This window comes from Pelophylax lessonae (genome assembly GCF_965119305.1).
Source record: "Pelophylax lessonae genome assembly, chromosome: 2".
Lineage (NCBI taxonomy): Eukaryota > Metazoa > Chordata > Amphibia > Anura > Ranidae > Pelophylax > Pelophylax lessonae.
Window position 1 is genome coordinate 367,226,648 of NC_138769.1, and position 23,407 is coordinate 367,250,054.

The 23,407-nt window shown below is 40.9% G+C and overlaps 1 pseudogene across 1 annotated transcript; it reads left to right on the forward strand.

Annotated features, from left to right (window-relative positions):
• The first annotated feature begins 19,681 nt into the window (after positions 1-19,681).
• Positions 19,682-22,903, forward strand: LOC309547413 (annotated as a pseudogene). The gene is made up of 2 exons: positions 19,682-20,008; positions 22,113-22,903. The product of its transcript is annotated as an uncharacterized misc_RNA (transcript).
• Positions 22,904-23,407: the final 504 nt, after the last annotated feature.

Genomic DNA, 23,407 nt, shown 5'->3' on the forward strand with positions numbered 1-23,407 from the left:
AATAATCAAGTTTTGGTGTAGTAGTGTGCTAGTTCCTCCTTTAGAGTTTTTTTTTTTTCTTGCAGATTGATGGATAAGGTAAAATAAAGCAGGAAGGGCTTTGGACAAAGATTGAGATTGTAGATTCCTATTATGTAAACAGGTTTTGCTTTACTTGCTACACAAGAAACATCTTATTGTTCCATGGTGCACAACTTGTAGACTCTGCAATATTTGATGCATCTTTGTAAAAAACATTTAGTTATTTGACCCACGTTTCTCTATATATTTCACTAATATTCACATACACATCTGAAATGAAAATATGAATGATTCCACATGAAGGCTTTATAGCACTTCACTCATATGAACCAGGCCACAAAAGTCTGATACAGTAAGGGCAAAGTTAAGAATAATTGTGTATTAAAAATTGGTGACTATGGAGTGCAAGGTACTGATCTATCAAACACAATATAACAATATAATTGATCTCAAAGAATTAGCCGCAACATCTCAGTTATATCTAGTAGGCTTACTGACAATAATGGGTTGTTAGCAATTCAAAAATTTGAGCGGTCTATTTAAAGAGCACAAATTGTATTATACTTAAACAGTGACATAAGTCAGACTGTTCATTCCAAGGTTTCAGTTGTTTAGCTCCTTCTGAAAAAGAAATTATGGTTCTGTTACTTTCAGCAGCTGTAGTACTTTCTAAGTCAATGACCTGGAACCTGAGAAATTACGACCAGAGTTAAGTGCGATATGACTGGAATACATGTGATATGTAAGTTGTTCACAAATACTGAAACCATAGAACCAGCATGGCAGCCAGGCAGTGGGCAATTTTGTGACAAATGTGAGAAAAAAGTCTCAGTGGGTTATCTGATGCCAAGATTTGCATATAGTTTCTACATCATATGTGTAAGGAAGTATAGGCAAGACAGATTAGCCATAAAGCTGTCTTGAAGGGTACATGTATGCATACTGAACATATTTCTGTGTGGGGAATGTTCATAAGGCCTTTTTTTTTTTCATTGGAAGAATAAAAATAGGTCAAAAGTATAAGGTCAGTACTATTAGGTTGACTGACTTATGTATGCCTGACTTTTTAAAGCCGTTCGCTTACGCAACCTATAGATTTTTTCATTACAAGTTTCCTTTAATCGGGATTCATTGTCAAGTGTATTCTAAAAAGATAAAAAAAAAAAAAGAAAACAGTTGTAACATTACTGGAAAAATAGATGACCTACAAAATCAAGCAGCTTGCATTATTATGGAAAACTGTGTGGAATGTAAGGCTGTTGAATTAATTTTTATGAGGACTGGTGCTTACATGACCTTGCCAGCAATTTCAGAACTTGGTGCTTGGCCTTAAATTTGGCCCTGCAGCAAGACTTGCTTTTATGTTCATCTTCTCCTGACCCTTTATAAATGTGAAAACTACCAAGGACATCCAAACTATGTTTAATACATTGTGTATCATCAGCGTGTAAATGGAACAGACTGTAGGTTTCTGAACAATTTACCTTGATTTATTATTTTAATAAATACAAATATCTGTGCTTTCCCATCATGGCTCTCCCTTTTGTGTGTTGGATACTAGTAAACTAACTTCCGCATATCACTTTTTAACAAGTCCGTTATTGCCTCATTTACCTTGGATGGGACTTGTTTTTTAAGCAGCTCTTCTCCCATGTAGTCATTATTTACATCAAATTATATTTTTTTTAGATAAATGTAGATTTGCATTCAGCGCATAGCTGCATTCAGACAAGCTAAAAACCTTCCCATTTGCAGATTTTATCTAGATACTTTTAAGTAAGGAGGGTAGATAACTGCTGCCATGATGAACAAACTATGCAGTTTGAATGTAAAATTTGGTTTATGTTAAAAATACATAAAAAGCATAAATGCAGTAGTAACATTGGCTCATTATGTTGCCATAGCATACAGGGCAGCTATCAGGGGAGACAGCCCATACACATTGGGGGGGGGGGATCCTAAGGAGCCCAGCAGTGTTTCCAAGCATCAGTAAATTCCCAGTTCCAGGTGCCTGCTACTGTTGCCCACAGTCCACCTCTGTATAAGTAGTGCATGTAAAGGTCCCAGAATTCAGAGCGGAGGAGTAACTTCCTCCTCCAGAGCTGACATGTGCCGCAGACCATGACTGAGACCTGGGGTGTGCGGCTGGCAAACGCTTCTCCCCAGGTCCTGGACAAGGGTGCAGTGATTAATTGTGAGAGGAGGGCGCAGTCTGCCGGGTACTGTTGTGACCAGGGAAGAATATAATATGTATCACATTAAACAGAGATTAGCTTTGATCCTGCATATAGGTCAGATTGCAGCCCTACATCTGTCCTGTCTGCACTGTACTATTCTCCCTGCAGAGAAGAACAGGCAAGGCACGTTAGATAGGCATCATAAGAAGGCATCGGTTATCAATGCTTTCCTGCATAAGGCATTCCCACTCCTCTGCTTCCCTGCATAGTGACTTCTCTCTCCCCGCTCATTTCATTTGTTTCACTGCTACTTTTTCTTTCACAGTGTCCCTGATGTCTGTGTGACATCGCCAGCTTCACCCCCTAGCCTTGTTTTTTTTTTTTTCTCTGCCTGCCTTGGACAATCTGTCACTCTAGCCCATTCTTTCTCTGTGTAGTGACTGCTTCCCCTGTGCCTTTCCCTCAGGTCCACGCGTCTCTGGCCCACCATCAACTTTCTTTACTGCAATGAGTGGTGCTCTCTACTCTGTTACTTTGTTACTTGTCTCCTGCAACAGGTAATAGACTTTCAGGTCATGCAGACTGCCACTTAGTCTGGGTTCACACTGTAGCAGGTCCGTGTGGGTGTATTTACATAGACATAGCAGCCCATTCATTTGATTAGCTAGAGCAGCTACATTACAATGATCCAAAACACACATCTAAGGCCACTGTTGTATTTCTGAAGACGAACAGGGTGAATGTGATTCAGTGGCTGAGTAAATTTCCTGATCTGGACCCAATCGAACACCTGTCAGGAATTCTGAAGAGACAAGTTGAGCCTCACCCTCCATCCAGCATCCAGGCTCTAAAAGAGGTCATTTCTTGAAGAATGGAAAAAGACAGATGTTGCAAAATGTCGCCAACTTGTTCAATCTATGCCTAGAAGACTTGGTGCTGTCTTTACAAATCATGAAGGTCATACAAATTACTAGATGTAGTAGCTTTTGTTGTTGGGTGTACTAATTTTTGCATCAACTAATTTGAGTAAAACAGAAGATTTTGTAATCGAATATTGTTAAACTTATTTTCTTGTAATGAGATAAACAAATGTTCTATAGAACCCAGTTTTGTCAACATTTTGGAAATATTGAGATATTAAGATATTGATTAAAATCTTACTTTTCAAAAGGGGTGTACTCATTTATGCTGAGCACTGTATATATATATATATATATATATATATATATATATATATATATACTGCTCAAAAAAATTAAAGGAACACTTTTTAATCAGAGTATAGCATCAAATCAATTAAACTTCTTCTGGGATATTGATCTGGTCAGTTATGTAGCAGAGGGGGTTGGTAATCGGTTTCAGTTGCTTTGGTGTTAATGAAATTAACAACAGGGGCACTAGATGGGCAACAATGAGACATCCTCCAAAACAGAATGGTTTTACAGGTGGAGGCCACTGAAATGTTTTCCCCCACTCATCTTTTCTGACTATTTTTCACTAGTTTTGCATTTGACTAGGGTCGGTGTCACAACTGGTAGCATGAGGCGATACCTGAACCCTAAAGAGATTGCACAGGCAGTCCAACTCCTCCAGGATGGAACATCAATACGTGGCATTCTCAGAAGGTTTGCTGTGTCTTCCACCACAGTTTCAAGAGCATGGAGGAGATTCCAGGAGACGGCAGTTACTCTAGGAGAGCTGGACAGGGCCAAAGAAGGTCCTTAACCCATCAGCAGGACCGATATCTGCTCCTTTGTGCAAGGAGGAACAGGATGAGTACTGCCAGAGCCCTACAAAATGACCTCCAGCAGGCAACTGGTGTAAATGTCTCTGACCAAACAATCAGAAACAGACTTCATGAGGGTGGCCTAAGGTGCCTTATGTCCTCTAGGGGGCCCTGTGCTCACTGCTCGACACATTCGAGCTTGATTGGCATTTGCCATTGAACACCAGAATTAGCAGGTCCGCCACTGGAACCCTGTGATTATTACACATGAGAGCAGGTTCACCCTGAGCACATGTGACAGACGTGAAAGGGTCTGGAGAAGCCATGGAGAATGTCATGCTGCCTGTAACATTGTTCAGCATGACCGGTTTGGTGGTGGGTCAGTGATGGTCTGGGGAGGAATATTCATGGAGGGATGCACGCACACCTCTACAGGCTAGACAATGGCACCCTGACTGCCATTAGGTATTGGGATAAAATCTTTGGACCAATTGCCAGACCCTTCAATAGAACACCTCTGGGATATTATGTTTTGGACCATCTGATGCCACCAGGTTGCATCTCAGTCTGTTCAGGAGCTCAGTGATGCCCTGGTCCAGATCTGGGAGGAAATACCCCAGGACACCATCGGTATTCTCAAAAGGAGCATGCCCCAACATTGTCAAGCATGCATACAAGCAAGTGGGGGTCATAAAAACTACTGAGTACCATTTTGAGTTGCTGCAATGAAATTTCAGCAAAATGGACTAGCCTGCTGCATAATGTTTTCTCTTTGATTTTCAGGGGGTCTTTGAATTCAGCCCTCTGAAGGTTGATAATTTGTATTTCCATAAAACGATGTGGCATCCTTTAGCTCCTAACACATTACCCAGTCCAGATCAGTATAGATATCCAGCATGATATTTTTCCACATTGAGATCTGATGTGTTTTCAAAGTGTATCTTTAATTTTTTTGAGCTGTGTATATATATATACATACATTCTCCTATAGATAAAAATGTGAACCTTTTGTCTATTATTAAAGGAGTTTCACTACTCAGAAAGTGCCTTTCTCAGTTTCAATACCTGTCAAGAACATATATTACCTCAATATTTATATTCAACTTGGGCAACTCAGACACCTTCATCCAATCATTATAGTGTCATGAAACATATGAAGTCAGATGCTGACTGAAAGGGAACATATATGTTTAAATTGGCATCCATTTTGTATACTGCCTCCATTTTAAATGTGTAATAGTTTCTATTTTCACTTCCTCATTTTAGTTTAATTTCTCTGTAAATGGATACTCCTTGTATGAGACACCTTGGGTTATCCTAGTTTCTGTTTTACGTAGGACTACTGATAAGAATGTGATATTTAATTGGTTATTCTCATTTTTAAGAAACGCCAATGTCTTTTACTGTATATTACTGTACTGTAATAAACCTTTGCAAATATTGCTTACAACACTTTGGTGTGAGGAAGCTTATTTTCCCCAGATCTTGTGGATCGAGAAACGAGGATAGATTGGCTACAGACAGACATACCTAGCACTGACTGTCCAAGAATATGACTGAAGGTGTGAAAAAAACATATTTTAATTAACGTAACCCAAACATCACAATGCAATGAATTCTCAGACAGGTGTAACTTGCATGAGTGACTTGGCTGAAGGAGTGAATTGTCAAATTTCCAATGTAAAAATATATTAAAAGAGCATTGCGTGGATATGTCTTCAACATTAAAAAACAAGTCCAGTTAAATGTAGGAATTTTATTTTCCTATGTCTATATAGTAGCATCTTCTCAGCATGAACTTATTAATATCACACTTATTGTAGATGCTACTTGTGTGAAAGAATTTAATTACCTTGGAGATTAGGTAACAACGTTAATTCTGTTACTGCATGTAATTATGACTTTGAGGAAGTGGGTACTTCTTTACAGCAATGGCTGAAGTCATGGCTGGCTGAAGTTGTAATGTGGCTAATCAGGTGCCTGCCGCCAAGGAGAACGTTTTGAGAAAGAGAATGGTAGATAGCATCATGTGACTCACACTATACATCAATCACAAATACACACTCTTCACTGAAATGTTGCCCAATAGCTTGAGTAATGCAGTAGAACTGCAACAGTAAGTGCTTTATTCCTACAGTCTTAAAAATGCATTTAAATGTGTATTTTATCATGTACCTGCACTTTTAGCTGTTAACTATGGATGATCCCAAAATATTTGGAATCAGTTTGATGTGAGTTTGGTGGACTTTACTGAAGTTCAGGCCAAATTTAAACCCTATTAAAGTCAATGGAAGAATCTCTTATAGACCATGTGCCTTCAGACAGCAGCTATCTGGGCCATGAGATATACCACTAGAGTGTGCCCCTATCCTTAAATAATTTATTAAATAGAAGGATTGGGAAGCAAGGATTTCGGGCACATAGATTATATAAAATCACTTTTATTTAAAGAATCATTTAAAACCATAGAGACATACAGGCAGATAATTATGTATTGAGGACCAAACCAACAAATGGTCTGTGCTGTAGTATATCCTAATACATGAGATATTGAACAATGATTTACATACAATTCAGAGTACAAGACAGTTTGTAGTCATATAATTCTTAAAGCTATATGCTTGGTATCAGAAGATTCCTGCCGACGGATACCCGAAAAGTAAGGTGCCGGTCAACAGGGTCAACTGAGATCGGAAACTAGCTTTCACCGTACAATGTTTGACCTTTGCTCAACATGTTTCGCTTTCTTATGAAAAAGCTTCGTCTGGAGCACATCATTTGACTTGTCTGCATGAAAAATATGACAATATTTACACAAATTGCATATACATTACATTGTTTATATATAATTATACATCAGTTTTTCTCACTTATTTCACATAAATACATTACATGTATACATAGGTCCTTATATTTTGTATCAACACAATATATCATTGAGTATTGAGTTACATCTAGAGTCCGGGGGGGTTTTTTTGGGGGGAGCATGGGGCTGCCAGTAGTGAGCGTATGTGGGGACCCATACCGTATCTTCATTTTAGCCACAGTGTATCTATATTACAGATTTGATGAAAAGGAAAAAAGACATACATACCTGTACATTATGTAGTAAGGCACATATCTCAATTCCGTAAAATTTTTGACGAGGAGGACTGTTATGCGTTTTAGAGAGCTCATATATTGGCACCTAAGTAGTTACATAGCAGTGAGGATAATCACTCTATGTTCAGTATCTGGGTAGAAAAAGAGGGTTTTTTTTTCAAAACAGATTGTATATATATTTTGTAATGTCCTTTGAGGTAAGGAGTATAGGTTTTCCAGGTGTGCAAACCCCACGTGTTAAAGCGTTATAGAATGACACATGTGCTGCATGCATATATATTAAGTAAGGTAAAGAGCACAAAGAGGGCCGTTCATATACCCAGATTGGATAGAGCTCCACATAGATGTTTAGATAGTTCAGATGAAAAAAAGCAGGAATTTATCTTATAGGAAGGGCCACATACATACAAGTATATGGGGCTCCCTTATGCACCAAGAGGTCACTCAAAATACCACATGCATGTTCCATTAATTTATATTTGATCGATCATTGGAGGGGATATGGGTAGAATTCCTTCCCCCTTAGAGCCCATAGATAGAGTCCCATGATAATATCCAATTCAGTACATGCATGTTTGTAGAGGAGTGACCTGAGGTGTATGTGAACAGAATAGATGCCTCATAATGCCTAGTATAAATGCACATGCCGCAGGTATCCCAGAGAGAAAAGGGAATAAAGTGCCCCAGAATATAATATGTGCACATAGGGTAGGAAAGCCAGAGATAGTTTATTTAAATGCTCACCAGACACTGTATAGGAGAGAGCCTATTGTGTAGAGCATATCTCCTATGGTCATTTAGAAGCTGTAGAACGAGGTAAAATTGGGATGTGAAAAAGGCTCATGAGCAATATAGTAAGCGGTGCCTAAAAGCACATACTGGTGTGTAGCAAACTTACCCCGTGCCGAGCTTCTCCACAGTTCACACAGTCCTCACCGGATGGGGAACCACCGCCATACAAGGGTGCGTATCCGGCGCCCTTAAATGGTGTGGATCCCGGGCGGTTCGTCAGATGACGTCACCGCCCCGGCCACTCCCACCGGACATCGTGATCAAGCCAGTGCGGGGACACCCCGCAGAAGCTCACCGCTATGTCACGGGGGTGATTGGACTACGGAGAAGCAGGATCTGCCTCTATAGTCCGCTCAGGTGCCACAGGAAGTTCCGCCCTGATAGGGCGGAGCCGCACTGCGGCCTATCTGGCCGCACATATCTCACTGATTAAGGCAGATCTCTCTCGCTACCCCACAGTGCCCCCTCAGGCTCGATCAGCAACTGCACAGAAACGACAAGCCTGTAATGAAAACATACACAGAATACAGTCAATTAAACATTTTAAAAGCACATTTTTATTCCAGTTACAAACTTTTCCTGGTGAGCCAGGAGATATACACCAATAACATATTTGTTTTTTCAAAGATAATTCATCCTTATTTTCTTTGTATTATAGATGAAATGATAAGGGTATTCTATCACTTAATATTGTAGTGATTGCCCTAATGGAAGGATTGGGGCTTGCTGCCCATTATTTGAAACTTTCCTCTATTTTCATTCCCCCAATAAGGGGAAAAGCGAGAAAAATATCCCAAATTATTCAATGGAAATTAAGTTTTTAGAAACCATTCCATTTTCAAGAATTCATACATATTTTTGAGGGGAGGGGTTTTTTTGCCCAGACTCCCAGTTATACCCAGAAGGAAAGGGAGATAAGGACTAGAAATGAATATAGATGTAGTTGGGTATCCGAGTTAGTGAGTTACCGGGGAGAAGGAAGACCACACCAAGCCGATCATCCACCTACACCCATATACCACATATGCGGGTCAATCCCATATCTGGAACCTAAGATTTAAATCCATGGACTTGATTCCATGAGGCAAGTGGGTATTAGGTGTTACCAACTTTTATAGAAAGGGTCTATATGACTGGGTTTCATTCAGGCCCGGCCTACATGTGGCACTGAGACGTTCTATCCAGAGGGTCTCCCTCTGGAGAATTTTCTTGTCCCAGTTGCCTCCTCGAGGATCCTGAGGAATAACCTCAGGTACATAAAATCTTGCTTTTTTGGGATTGAACCTGTGGTATAGGTCTAGGTGTCTGCTCATGGGTGTGATCATCCTCCCCCCTGCTGATACGTATATGTGATCATTTATCCTCTGGCGTAGTTCTCTTATAGTTTTACCTATGTAGAACACACCACAGGTACAATGCATGATGTATACTACTCCACGAGTGCTACAATCAGCCCGAAACTTTGGCGAAAATGTTTCACCATTAGGTAAGACATATTGGGTCCTCTCCTCTATCCAAGGGCAGAGGGCACATTCGCGGCATTTATAGGTGCCCCTAAGGGTTGTTTTGATTATTCATCTATGTGCCCGAAATCCTTGCTTCCCAATCCTTCCATTTAATAAAGCCAATGGAAGCCGTATGTTAAAAACCTGTTATTGCCACTGTCCAGGCTAATAGGCAAATGATTGTCAAATGACATGGGATGCTCATCACTGCCCTATAGATTGAGCACCAAAATAAGTAATGTTTTTAAATTCTATTTTGTGGGAAGCAGGGATTTTAATAATGATTTAATGGCAATATTAAAGATGCAAAATTCCTTTAAAAAGGGGTGTACCCTTAACCCAGGGGAAGTGGCACATCTGTACAATGTATACAACCTACTACTCTACCACCCTTATTAGACCATGCAGCCTGTCTGGCTGGGAAAGTGGTGGATGAGGATTCCCCCCACGCCCCTCCCCCAAACTCCACCAAGTGGTACCTTTGCCTTTGAATTGATGAGCACAAGGGCCTCTTTCCCCAACCCTGTCCCAATGGTTGTGAGGGTCTGTGGGTCCAGTGATGCAAACTGCAACAGAAAGGGAGAGCAACGCCGCTCCAGGTGATAATGATCCTCTCCTTGATGATTGGATGCTGGTTTGGGTCTTCACTTAATCATCATAACCCATCAGCACTAGTAACATTAACTCTTAAATAGCCAAAAGGCAGGTGAACAATGTTAAAGTGCTAATTAGCCTGCTCAAGATAAACATTTGTTATATACAAAATATTATTTTATTTTTCTTGTATAAAAACAACAATTCAAAACAATATATAAACAAGCAGTTTATATATCTATCTTTAAATCACATGTGAAAAAAAGTGCATCAATCACAAATGAGCATTCCTCACCATAGAAAATCAACATAATACCTGTTTGCACTCTGACACCCAGAGATAAGAGATAATAATGAGTCACATTAAAAAGAAAAAAGAGATAGAAATAAATCTGTATCGCTGGAGATAGTGTATAGCCCAATATGTAAACTGAATCCATTATTGTTCACATTCCTCTAAATAATGTATAATCACATTAGGTAACATAATTAAACATTTAGAGCTGTATAAAGAACAATATATATATATATATATATATATATATATATATATATATATATATATATATATATATATATATATAAGGGATTCAATAAAGGGGTGTGATGAAATAATAACACACCCAAAAGGTATAGGCTAAAAATAGCAGACTCTAATTCACCAAGATATATACATATAACATATCCATACACAGGAGTAACAGCAAAATAATACAATGATAGATCAATAACTAACAAAAGGGACGAATCAAAATAGATAAGTATTATTCATAAAAATCCCAGTTTAACCTATTGGCTATCTTAGTCTGGAGCTTGCAAATCCAAAAGACCTCTCTTTACAGAGGAGGCAAAATACATCTCCTCCCCTCTTTGGTGTTTTTACTTTTTTTATGACCTTAACTTGATCCGGGGACAGATCTCCATTGTGCATGGAGTTAAAATGATGAGCGACATTGGTAGATTTGTTGTTCTTTATATAATTGAGATGTTACCTAAATCTGTCCCTGAGTCTACGAACAGTTCTTCCCACGTATTATTTGGAACAGGCACTGCATGTATTAACGCAAATCACGTATGATGTGTTACAGTTGAAAAACTTTTAATGTTAAAATCCTGCCATAACTGGAACACAGGTCCTGTCCCAACAGCACGTGGGAACAATACAGACAGTCAGAAGAGCCACACCTGAAGTTACCTTTAAACTGAAGCTACATTAACGATTGGATATATAAGCTGTTGGAACAAAATAAATTGGGAGCCAGGTAACTGCCTAAATATCTTGCTTTCTTGGCTACAATATTGATACCCTGATTCAAAATCCCTGCACATACAGAGTCATTGGATAATAATGGCAAATATTTAAGCACAATGTGTTTAATTTGTTTAAATTCCAGACTATGTGCAAGCACCAATGATGGATTTCTGTTCCTGTTCCTGACATCGACTTTCTTTCGTTTATTTCTATTGTACAGTAGATCCTGTCTCCTCTTATTGGAAGCTATTGAGAAGGGTAATGCCTTGCCAGGGATCTACCATACAATAAAGAATACTCTTTCTCAAAATATGATTGTGTGCTACACATTCTACGTAGTCTAAGAAATTGTCCCACTGGAATACCCTTTATAGTATGTTGCGGGTGAGTAGATCTCGCTAATAACAGACTATTACCGGCCATGAGTTTCCTGTAAAGCTGCGTAGAGACTCTATCCACATTATGGCACAATAGTACATCCAAAAAACAAATCTTATCTGGGTCAGTAAGTCCCCTAAACTGTAAATTGCACTGGTTGTCATTCAGATATGACAAAAAAAAACCATAAAATCAATATTCTTTTTACAAATGAAAATAAGGTCATCTATGTACCTAAAGTATAAAATGATGAGATTTCTAAAGGGGTTTCCATCTCCAAAAATGTGTAACAGCTCTCACAACCCATAAAAAGGTTGACAAGTGAGGGTGAAAATTTTGCCCCCATTGCGACTCCACACCTTTGGAGATAGTAAACCCCATTAAAAACAAAATAATTGTGAGTCAATAAATAATCTAGAATCTCTAGAATATAGGTACATAGTTCAGAGGACAACTGGTGTAGCTGTTTAGAAAAAACTAAACAGCAGCATCTGCCAAAATATGGGGTATAGAGGAGTATAACTTAGACACGTCACACGTCATCCAGATAAACTCTTCACTCCTTGTGAATGAATCCATAATTGTCAATAAATGATTGGTGTCCCTAAGATAGCTAGGTAAAGTCTGTACTATTGGTTGAAGTTGACCATCTTACCATTGTCCCAATCGTTTATTGAGCAACCCAATGCCAGAGACATTAGGTCGTTAAGACACTTATAATCTTTTGGGAGATGGTGATACTACTAGAAATTCTGGGACCAACACTTGTGCTTTCTTTGGAGTGAATGCTCCCAAACCAACTCCCTTAATAATCAAAGATGTTAGAATGGTTTTATATTTTTTTGGTGGGAACACTTCTAAGTACAGCATAGGTGTTGGTGCCCCCAAGTCTTCTGAGGGTCTCATCCCTGTAAGCGTCAGTATCTAGAAAGACCACTGCCCCTCCCTTGTCAGCATTACAGATCATAATAGACTTATCCTCCATCAGTTTATGTAAAGCAGATCTCTCCAAATCCGTAACCGAGAAGCTGACCCATTTTTTCTGATGATAATTGCCATGTCGTTCCAATTGATGTCTTTTCTTCCAAACATAAACATTATTCAGCTCATAGTCCAGTTTATACTGAAGAAGTTTCTTTTTTCAGTCAACGGTATCCCTTTCACTCTTGTTAATCTTCTCATTTAATTGTTTATTCAAATCCCTGCCAATTTTGATGACTGATATCTGGTGACCTGTCAAAAGATCTGCTTCTGTCACTTGTAATTCACTCCTATCACTCACTAGAGCTGAATGACATTTCCGGGGCCCCACTGCCAAAAGTAAACAAGGGCGTGGGATCTCCTGCATGATTTAACTGATCGAATATGGCAATGGTCACATTTGGTCAGTTAAATTGCCATATTTGGTCAGTGATGTCAGCACTATCCTCACCCCTTTGTTTACATGGTCTGGGATTTCCTTCCAGTAAATGAAAGAGGCTGGGTGACATCACTTGTTGCTAAAGAAGAGGTGCATGCCAGCACCTGCCACTTCCTTACTAGCCATTGACAAGAAGAAATTTGGCAATCATTGAAAAATGGTACTATATAAGCCATTGGTCTTCCACAGAAAAAGAAAAGAATTCCAGCGTTCAAGTCAAACCTTAAAGTGATTGTAAAGTCTATTTTTTTCCTATAAAAACAACAAACATGTTATACTTACCTCCTCTGTGTAGTGGATTTGCACAGATCAGCCCGGATCCTCCTCTTTTCGGGTCCCTTCTTCTGTGATCCTGGCCCCTCCCTCCTGTTCAGTGCCCCCACAGTAAGCAGCTTGCTATGGGGGCACCAGAGCAGAGTCACAGCTCTCTGTGTCCATTCAGACAGGGAGCTCCAACCCAGCCCACCCCTTTCTCTCCTGATTGGCTAGCTGACTTCGATTGACAGCAACGGCAGCCAATCAGGAGGTAGAATCTCAGACGGCTGAGACACTCATGGACATCACTGGACAGAGAGGGACAGAGAGGGACCTCAGTTTAGTATTAGGGGGGCCAAGGGGGGCTACTGCACACAGATTTATTATCTTAATGCTGCATTAAGATAAAAAAACATCTGACTTTACAACTCCTTTAAGCACATCACTTTTGTTGACCCTCCCTGTACTAATAAATGGAGCTGGCCTTGTAATGGATGTAATCAATGGTTAATAATGGTTATAGTGAAATGCCTATCTCAGTTTATGATGCATACCTTATGTGTATATATATATATGTTACCACTGCATTTCCTTCCTTACACAAAAATGGCTGCTAGATCACCCCTCCCTTTGTGAAAGCAAGATGGCGCCTCCAGAGAGAGACTTCACTCAAAAGAGAAGGCTGTCATATCCTGGAAGAAAATCCTAGACACATAGATACACAGATACTCCAATCGCTAGCTTATACGTATTATTTGTATTTCTTGCTTCCTCTTTTCTGCATACGTGACTATCACATCCCCCACGCAGCTTTCAAGCCCCCAGGCTCTGGGACACTTCAACTTCCTCTTTTTTCCCTGTGTAGTGTGACGTATACACATATATGTAATCAGAGACAGATCCCTCCCCCCTAACTCATACACAGCACTTCCCCCCTGCAGGTTTATTAAAACCGTCACACAAATCCCACCTATAATGGGTCAGAAAGTTGGGAAGCCGAAGGGTGGATTCTTAGCCTTTGATCTGGTATTAGATCGTGAGGGGGAGCAGGCAGTGAGGAAAGGGAAAAATATGTGATATGAGCACGCCCTCAGGTGGCCGTTTGTAACCAGAGCAGTGGCGGGTTTTGTTAAAACAAAAGAGAGGTCTGTTGTCTGACCACGGACTGCTTCCTATGGCAGAAGCCTGGTACAGGGTGGCAAGGGCCATCCATCAGGAAGGGTGGATAGAGCAATAAACCAATCAACAGGGTCAAATTGTTTATGTATACCATATGCCAGAAAGTAAGCTGAGATCGGAGCCAACGCCCTATTATGGCGCCCGAACCTCAGACAGGGAGAACCGTCCCCCAGCAACCGCCCCCTTGCCTGACCCTCCCACAAGGCTCTACCCCAGGCACCTTCCAACTGAAAGACCTCCATCACCACCCATGCCACCGCCCCAGATTGGAGGCCATCTTGCTACACTGTGCCACAACACAGGAAGGCTTCCTGTGATGACTTCCTTTGACAGCCATAATGGTGCCCATACCCTTGTGTCCAGTAATAGATCAAACTGGAGCATACTACAGAGCACAGCCTGTCTCACTAATGGTGCTTGATACCAATTGTTGCCTTTATTATGTGTAAATGTGCATACACCCCAATCATTGTAGTAGCATGCACCTATACACATCTAGATCCTGAGATATCTTACACAAAAGAGGTGGTTCCATCCGCAATACACATTTATTGAAAGGGTTACATAATATAGATACAAATGACACACTAAACAGTATTTACAACACATTATTAGTATAAATCCCCTGGCTTATATGATATTTACAAATTACCCACAATAGCCATATTTACAATACAATGTATGTATAAGCAGGGAGTCAGATTACCTTTCCACTTCAGGTTGGGGCCTGGTGCCTGTCGTGTGTTCAAACACAAAAGAGAGACATATAGTTAGGTGACCAAGCTTTCTATATCTCCCCTCCTTTCTGTTACTGTGGCTCATATATCTCTCCCTAATTGGTCACTGTATCTAGCAATGTATATTGGGCACAGCCTGATTGGATGAATCAAAGAAGGCTGCTGTTTACTACATATAGTGATCAGGGTAGACAAAAGGCCAACCTTTGAACTGGAACTAATTACAATAACACCAACCTAACCACATTCTTGCATTTCAAAAGGACTTGCTAATCAAATTTACTGGTTTCACAAAACTTCATAAAATTTATATCAACTATTAGATGAAACCAAAAGTCAATATCTCATCCACATATTGACACACATCTATTTACAGTTCCTAATGGAGATTACACATAAACTCCTCATAAGGCAACACAATGATGAAACAAACTCAAACGGTGTTAGCTGCAGCCACTCTCGCCACGGAGCTCAGGATCCCACTCTCACAGAGGTCATCATCATCCCTTGCCCCGGCGAACCATCTTGCAGGCCATCCACCTCGCCAGCGGTCTGGGAAACAGCTACACCGGCTATCCATTCCCAATACTTACCCCCACCGGGGCAACTAGCATCAGTTCTTGACCCAGCATTTTGCCAGGTTCAAACACCTGGACTCACATTCCCGATGTATTCTCCACCTCCAGATGTGTCTGGGATACCCACAAGTGACTCACGTGATACCATACAATATGCATTTCCACCATCTAACCCCCTTCCCCCACAACCACCCAGTATGCAGGGGGCTCCTGGTCCGGCTCCTTCTCACCAGGAACAGGGGCCATATCCTCAACCAGGAAACAACCCAATTTCATATGCACCTAGGGGAATGCCTGTAGCCCGAGAAGCACCCCTAATGTACAGTGCCTTACGAAAGTATTCGGCCCCCTTGAACTTTGTGACCTTTTGCCACATTTCAGGCTTCAAACATAAAGATATAAAACTGTAATTTTTTGTAAAGAATCAACAACATGTGGGACACAATCATGAAGTGGAACGAAATTTATTGGATATTTCAAACTTTGTTAACAAATAAAAAACTGAAAAATTGCATGCAAAATTATTCAGCCCCTTTACTTTCAGTGCAGCAAACTCTCTCCAGAAGTTCAGGGAGGATCTCTGAATGATCCAATGTTGACCTAAATGACTAATGATGATAAATAGGGTCCACCTGTGTGTAATCAAGTCTCCGTATAAATGCACCTGCACTGTGATAGTCTCAGAGGTCTGTTTAAAGCGCAGAGAGCATCATGAAGAACAAGGAACAAACCAGGCAGGTCCGAGATACTGTTGTGGAGAAGTTTAAAGCCGGATTTGGAAACAAAAAGATTTCCCAAGCTTTAAACATCCCAAGGAGAACTGTGCAAGTGATAATATTGAAATGTAAGGAGTATCAGACCACTGCAAATCTACGAATACCTGGCCGTCTCTCTAAACTTTCAGCTCATACAAGGAGCAGACTGATCAGAGATGCAGCCAAGAGGCCCATGATCACTCTGGATGAACTGCAGAGATCTACAGCTGAGGTGGGAGACTCTGTCCATAGGACAACAATCAGTCGTATACTGCACAAATCTGGCCTTTATGGAAGTGTGGCAAGAAGAAAGCCATTTCTTAAAGATATCCATAAAAAGTGTTGTTTAAAATTTGCCACAAGCCACCTGGGAGACACACCGAACATGTGGAAGAAGGTGCTCTGGTCAGATGAAACCAAAATCAAACTTTTTGGCAACAATGCAAAACGTTATGTTTGGCGTAAAAGCAACACAGCTCATCACCCTGAACAAACCACCCCCACTGTCAAACATGGTGGTTGCAGCATCATGGTTTGGGCCTGCTTTTCTTCAGCAGGGACAGGGAAGATGGTTAAAATTGATGGGAAGATGGATGGAGCCAAATACAGGACCATTCTGGAAGAAAACCTGATGGAGTCTGCAAAAGACCTGAGACTGGGATGGAGATTTGTCTTCCAACAAGACAATGATCCAAAACATAAAGCAAAATCTACAATGGAATGGTTCACAAATAAACATATCCAGGTGTTAGAATGGCCAAGTCAATGTCCAGACCTGAATCCAATCGAGAATCTGTGGAAAGAACTGAAAACTGCTGTTCACAAACGCTCTCCATCCAACTTCACCGAGCCTGAGCTGTTTTGCAAGGAGGAATGGGCAAAATTTCAGTCTCTCGATGTGCAAAACTGATAGAGACATACCCCAAGCGACTTACAGCTCTAATCGCAGCAAAAGGTGGCGCTACAAAGTATTAACTTAAGGGGGCTGAATAATTTTGCACGCCCAATTTTTCAGTCTTTTATTTGTTAAAAAAGTTTGAAATATCCAATAAATTTTGTTCCACTTCATGATTGTGTCCCACTTGTTGTTGATTCGTCACAAAAAATTACAGTTTTATATCTTTATGTTAGAAGCCTGAAATGTGGCAAAAGTTTGAAAAGTTAGTTCAAGGGGGTCAAATACTTTCGCAAGGCACTGTATGTGACATTTACTCCTGGGCAGGCATCATCTCTTGTAACCAGTCTGCCAGACCCTGAGAAACAGCCTATGCCATTTTATAGGAGAATTGCACAGATCCAGAAAGCATATTCTTGTGCATGGCGAGATCTAGTAAGCCTGTGTGAGATTAAGGCAGGAGATGCCTATTGGCCGGTAATGGAAAAATGTTTCAGTGATACTAGAATTGGCGCTGACCACACTTATGAATCAGGGTGTGAATTTGTGACTCAGTTGCAGCAGTGGGCGCGTGATCACCTAGCTGACAAAGCAACCAACATACAGGACATTACACAGGACAAGACTGAATCAGTTGAGAAATTTCGCACTAGAATTTCACAGGTATTTACAGATTTGGGATTCAGCATGCAGAATAAGGCACACACCCAAATGCTGTCCTCCACATTTGCTTCAGGCCTTAATGAACATATCCGGAAAGGTCTGCTCTTATCTCACCCAGAATATAGAGTGATGCCTGTTGATACTCTACTGTTGGTAGCAAAAGGCATAGAATCTTCCCAGGGAAGTAAAAAGATGACCCCTCTCATGGTAGCCTCTGACACACCATATCTGCCACAAAATCTACGAGTCTGCCATAATTACAATAGGCCCGGGGACTTCAAAAGGGAGTGTCGAAACCCTCGGAGGTTTCCCAGCAGACAGCCTGGCCGTGGGGGCTACCCGCAAGAAGGTGCCCAACATCAAGGACGAAACAACCAGGGGAACCCTTCTGGCTCTCTTCCTGACACCAAGCCTCCTCCACCTGACAAAACTGAACTCCCCCGCTAGGATTTCGGCAAGCCTGTGTCACACACACCAACTATGACCGCATCATCCAAAGATGCCGGAGGACCCCTTGCAAAAATAACCCTCCCCATTGAGAGCCATCCCACCACTTTCCTTTGCGACACAGGTGCTGCCAGAAGCCTAATCAGAGCTGAAGAACTACCCGATACCTCTTTCCTATTGGATATTGATATAACCTGGGTGGGAGTGGATGGAACGCCCAGAAAAAGCATTTTGACCAGCCCCCTACGAGTTGGAAACTTCTCTGACCTACTAGCAATATTTGTTGTCTCCTTCACATGTCCTCTAAATTTATTAGGGGCTGATGTCTTTTCTAGACTCCAAGCTTCCATTTCCTTTCAACCCGATGGTGGTGTTAAAGTGACTTCAATGCTGACTACTGAAGATACCTCAGCACTGTGTTACATTCCACTCCTGCTTTCCTTAGAGGAAAAGAACATGACGGGGATCCCACAAGAAGTCTTAGACCGAATACCCTCATGCTTGTGGTCTACAGGCCCAGAGGACATCGGTCACCTGAAAGTCCCGCCTATTATCGTCAAAATGAAGCCAGGGGCCCCTTATCCCAGGAAGCCCCAATACCCTCTTAAGCCCTCTCAGTTGGCTGCAATTGCTCTCCAAATAGAGGCCCTACTGCAGAATGGAGCCTTTAAACATTGCACAAGCCCCTGCAACACTCCTCTCTTTCCAGTAAAGAAGAAAACCCTTTCTAGGATGTTAAAAATATCCCAGGTAACAGGGATGAGCTGGCCAGACAGTCTACCTATTACTTTGTTTAGTGTCAGGTACACTCCCTCAGGAAACCATGGTCTATCACCCTATGAGATACCGTTTGGCTCGGCCCCTAGACTAGGGTGTTACTTTCCACAACAGTTACAACTTCAATCTGATGTATTGACTGATTATGTAACTGCCTTATCTCATGAATTAACCCGTATCCATGCAAAAGTGTTTTCTTCCATTCCAGATCCTGAAAAAGATACAGGAACACACAAGCTGGTTCCCGATGATTGGGTGTTGATCAAGAAATTTGTACGAAAAACCCCCCTTGAACCCAGATATGATGGTCCTTTCCAAGTTCTCCTGATAACTGCCACATCAGTGAAAGTGGCCGGGAAGAACATCTGGATACACGCCTTCCACTGTAAGAAAGTCCTTGTACCTGAGGAAGTGGACAAGGACAAATCATGATCTTATATATCCTTTTTCTGTTGGGTACAACCAGAACACAACATGCAGCCATTACTGAGAAAAAACTTCCATGCGTGTAAGGTACTCCCATGTCCCGAACGTAGTAGCAGATGGGAATGACATGAGATAGGACATGGAGAAGGGTATATCTGTGTCACCAAGGGGTCATGGGGAAAAATTGTGACTATTGGGGAGCAGCAGCTTGGAACACAGGGACACCCTGGGGATATCAACCCCAACCAGCCTATGATAGTAAGGATAACCTAGGAGAGCCCTTGTTGATCCGTCTCACCCTCCATAAGCCAGGGCCCAGTATGACACTTATTCTAAATAGGGATGATCGAACTTTTGAAAAGTTCGGTTCGGCCAGAACATCCGAACTTCCCGAAAGTTCGGCCCGGATTTCAGAACCCCATTGAAATCAATGGGACCCGAACTTCGGTAATCAAAAAACACAATTTTTAAGCCCTAAAACCCAATAAATGCCCCTAAAAAGTGCCTAGGGTTCTGGGTCATGCCCCATTAACTATTAATCACACAAAAAAAAGTTCTTAAAAATTGTCATTTTTGATAAAAAAAGCCAATTATTGAAAAAAAAAAAAAAAAAAAAAAGAGATTTTTTGATTTTGATTTAGTATCTGTGGGGTCTAAAAAGTGTACATGTGAAGTTTCAGCTCTGTGGCATGTCCAGAACCATGAAAAAAAAAAAAGATAATTTTTCATTAGAACAGGGATGTGGGACCCTCCTTTAACACCTATATGATCTTTTTTCTGGTTCTGGACATGCTACAGAGCTGAAACTTCACAGGTTCACCTTTTAGACCCCCCAGACACAAAATCACACAAACAAAGTTCTTACAAATTGTCATTTTTGATAAAAAAGCCAATTATTGAAAAAAAATTTTTTAAAAAAAAGAGATTTTTTGATTTTTAGTATCTGGGGGGTCTAAAAAGTGTACATGTGATGTTTCAGCTCTGTAGCATGTCCAGAACCATAAAAAAAAAGATCGTTTGTATTAGAAAATTTTCAGCACAGGAGGTTGGCTTCGCTGCTGTAACACCTTGCCGGTTTAATAGAAGGCATTTTTTCGGGTTCTTTGCAGTCAGGAAAAACATCTGAACTTGTGTATAGTGGTACTGTGCACAAGTTCTGATGTTTTGCCTGCCTCAAAAAACCCCCAAAAAATGCCAGCAAAAACACACCTGGGCATTTTTTTGAGGCAGACAAAACATCTGAACTTGTGTATAGTGGTGTATATACACACATACATATATTTATATACACACCTAGACATATATAGGTGTGATAGTAGCAGAAATATATGCTTGCGCTAATGAAATCATTTACAGTAATATATTTCTGCTACTATCACACCTATATATGGCTAGGTGTCTATATACATATAATTATGTGTGTATATATACCACTATACACAAGTTCAGATGTTTTGCCAAAAAAATGCCGGCCAAAAAATGCCGGCAAAAACACACCTGGGCATTTTTTTTTGACGCTAGCGTTTTTTTGGCATTTTTTTGGGTTCTTTTGAGGCAGGCAAAACATCTGAACTTGTGTATAGTGGTATATATACACACATAATTATATGTATATAGACACCTAGCCATATATAGGTGTGATAGTAGCAGAAATATATTACTGTAAATGATTTCATTAGTGCAAGCATTTATTTCTGCTACTATCACACCTATATATGTCTAGGGGTATATATACAGACATATATGTGTATATATACCCCATATACACATGTTCAGATGTCATGTCTGACATCAAACATGTCCTCAAAAAAGCACTGGCAGTGGCAGCCCCTGCAGCATAAAAAATGCTTGGCTGGTGAGAAGCCATATGGGTGTGCCGAAGCAATTCAGAGAAATGATCATTTCTCTATAGCGGTCACCCTGCTATGGAAGAGTTTTGTCACCCTGCCATAGCAGTCACTGCCAGTTAACCCTACACTACACTACGGTCCCCTTACACTTAACACTTTCCCTACAGAACTAAATTTTTGAAGCTAACTTAAGTGTAAAGGAGCACTCTAACTACACTAGATATCCCTTTACTCACACTAATAAATGCTAAATGACAATTTTAAAGTAAAATTAACAGAACTGCTTCCACTCTCTTCCATGTCCAGTATAACAATGCTAGGAATATGGCGGGGGCGATCTTATATACTGGGGGGCGTATTCACTAATGATTGGACCCCCTAGTCACTCCAATCACATTCCTAGCATTCTCCTGCCCCCTCAATTGGCTTTTGCTAATGGTTCTGGTCCAATCACGGGCTTTTAAAGCCCATTTCCTGAAGCATTGCATTTTGGGCGGTTCTGGTTGCCGAATTCCGAACTTTTTGGGCAAAAAGTTCTAAATTCGGCCAAACCTCGAACACCCAAACCGTTCGATCATCCCTAATTCTAAACATACGGAACCCAAGTCCCTCTGATCGGGGTGAGTATGTGTTGGGATGGTGGTTTGGAGGAGTTTACAAGGGTCATAGAGGGTCTTTCCGGTTAGAAGATATGTATGACAACAATCAATGGCAGCCAGTCAAAAGACGGCTCCCATCGAATCCTTTAAAACATCATGTACAGACTTTTGGAGACATGATTGCAATAGCAGATCCAACCTTTGAAGATACAATGGCAGCCGAGACAGGTTTTTCAGAGATCAACTTCTGGCTAGAGTGGATGAGATATAGTGCTAATAAGCACAATAGGACCAACTGTTATCTCTGTGGCAGTGCCAGACCGCATTTAGGTACAGTCCTGCTGAACATACCTGAAAAAGCAAAAGAGTGTTTCCTAAACCTCTTCACCAACACGTCCACTAATTACTCAGCTTGTGAGAAATGGAAGGTGGAATATCCTATCAATACCAGGGCCCCAAGATCTAAAGAAACTATTACAATATACCCTGGAAATTACACCTGTCATGCCAATTATGCAGGGAAAGGTAGGAAATTAGGTAATTTTCCTAAAGGTTACTGTGCCTCTTACAGTCGCATTTCGGCTAATAAGGTACAAAACCAAAGCCAATCCCTAGGAGATGTGTACTGGGTGTGTGGAGACATGCACGTAAGAACCAGGTTAGAGGGGGAATGGAGAGGAAAGTGTGCCCTTGTGAAGGCCATCATGCCTTTGCATATTCTGACAGAAAGTATTCATGACACACACACCAACCCGACTCCGGGTAAGAGGATGAAACGGGAAGTTCTCCCTGGAAGATTTGAACCTCATGTGTACATACTGTAGATGCTATTGGAGTCCCAAGGGGGGTCCCCGATGAATACAAGTCCCGAGACCAGGTCAAGGCCGTTTTTTAATCTCTAATCCCCATAATAACTGTTAATAAGAATGTGGACTGGATAAACTATATATATTATAACCAACAAAGGTTTGTTAACTACACCAAAGATGCATTCCAAGGGATAGCTGAACAACTAGAAGCCACTTCCCAAATGACCTTCCGGAACTGGATGACTCTGGATATGATGTTAGCAGAGAAAGGGGGAGTCTGTACCATGATAGATAAGACCAGTACCTGTTGTACCAATATTCCAGAGAACACCGGTCTAAATGGTAAGGTCACATTAGCACTTAAGAAATTAGAGAACCTGTCAGTTGAACTAAAAAAATTCAAGGGTCAAAGACCCATGGGATCAATACTTTAACTGGATGAGTGGGTGGAAGAAAGTCCTGGCACAGAT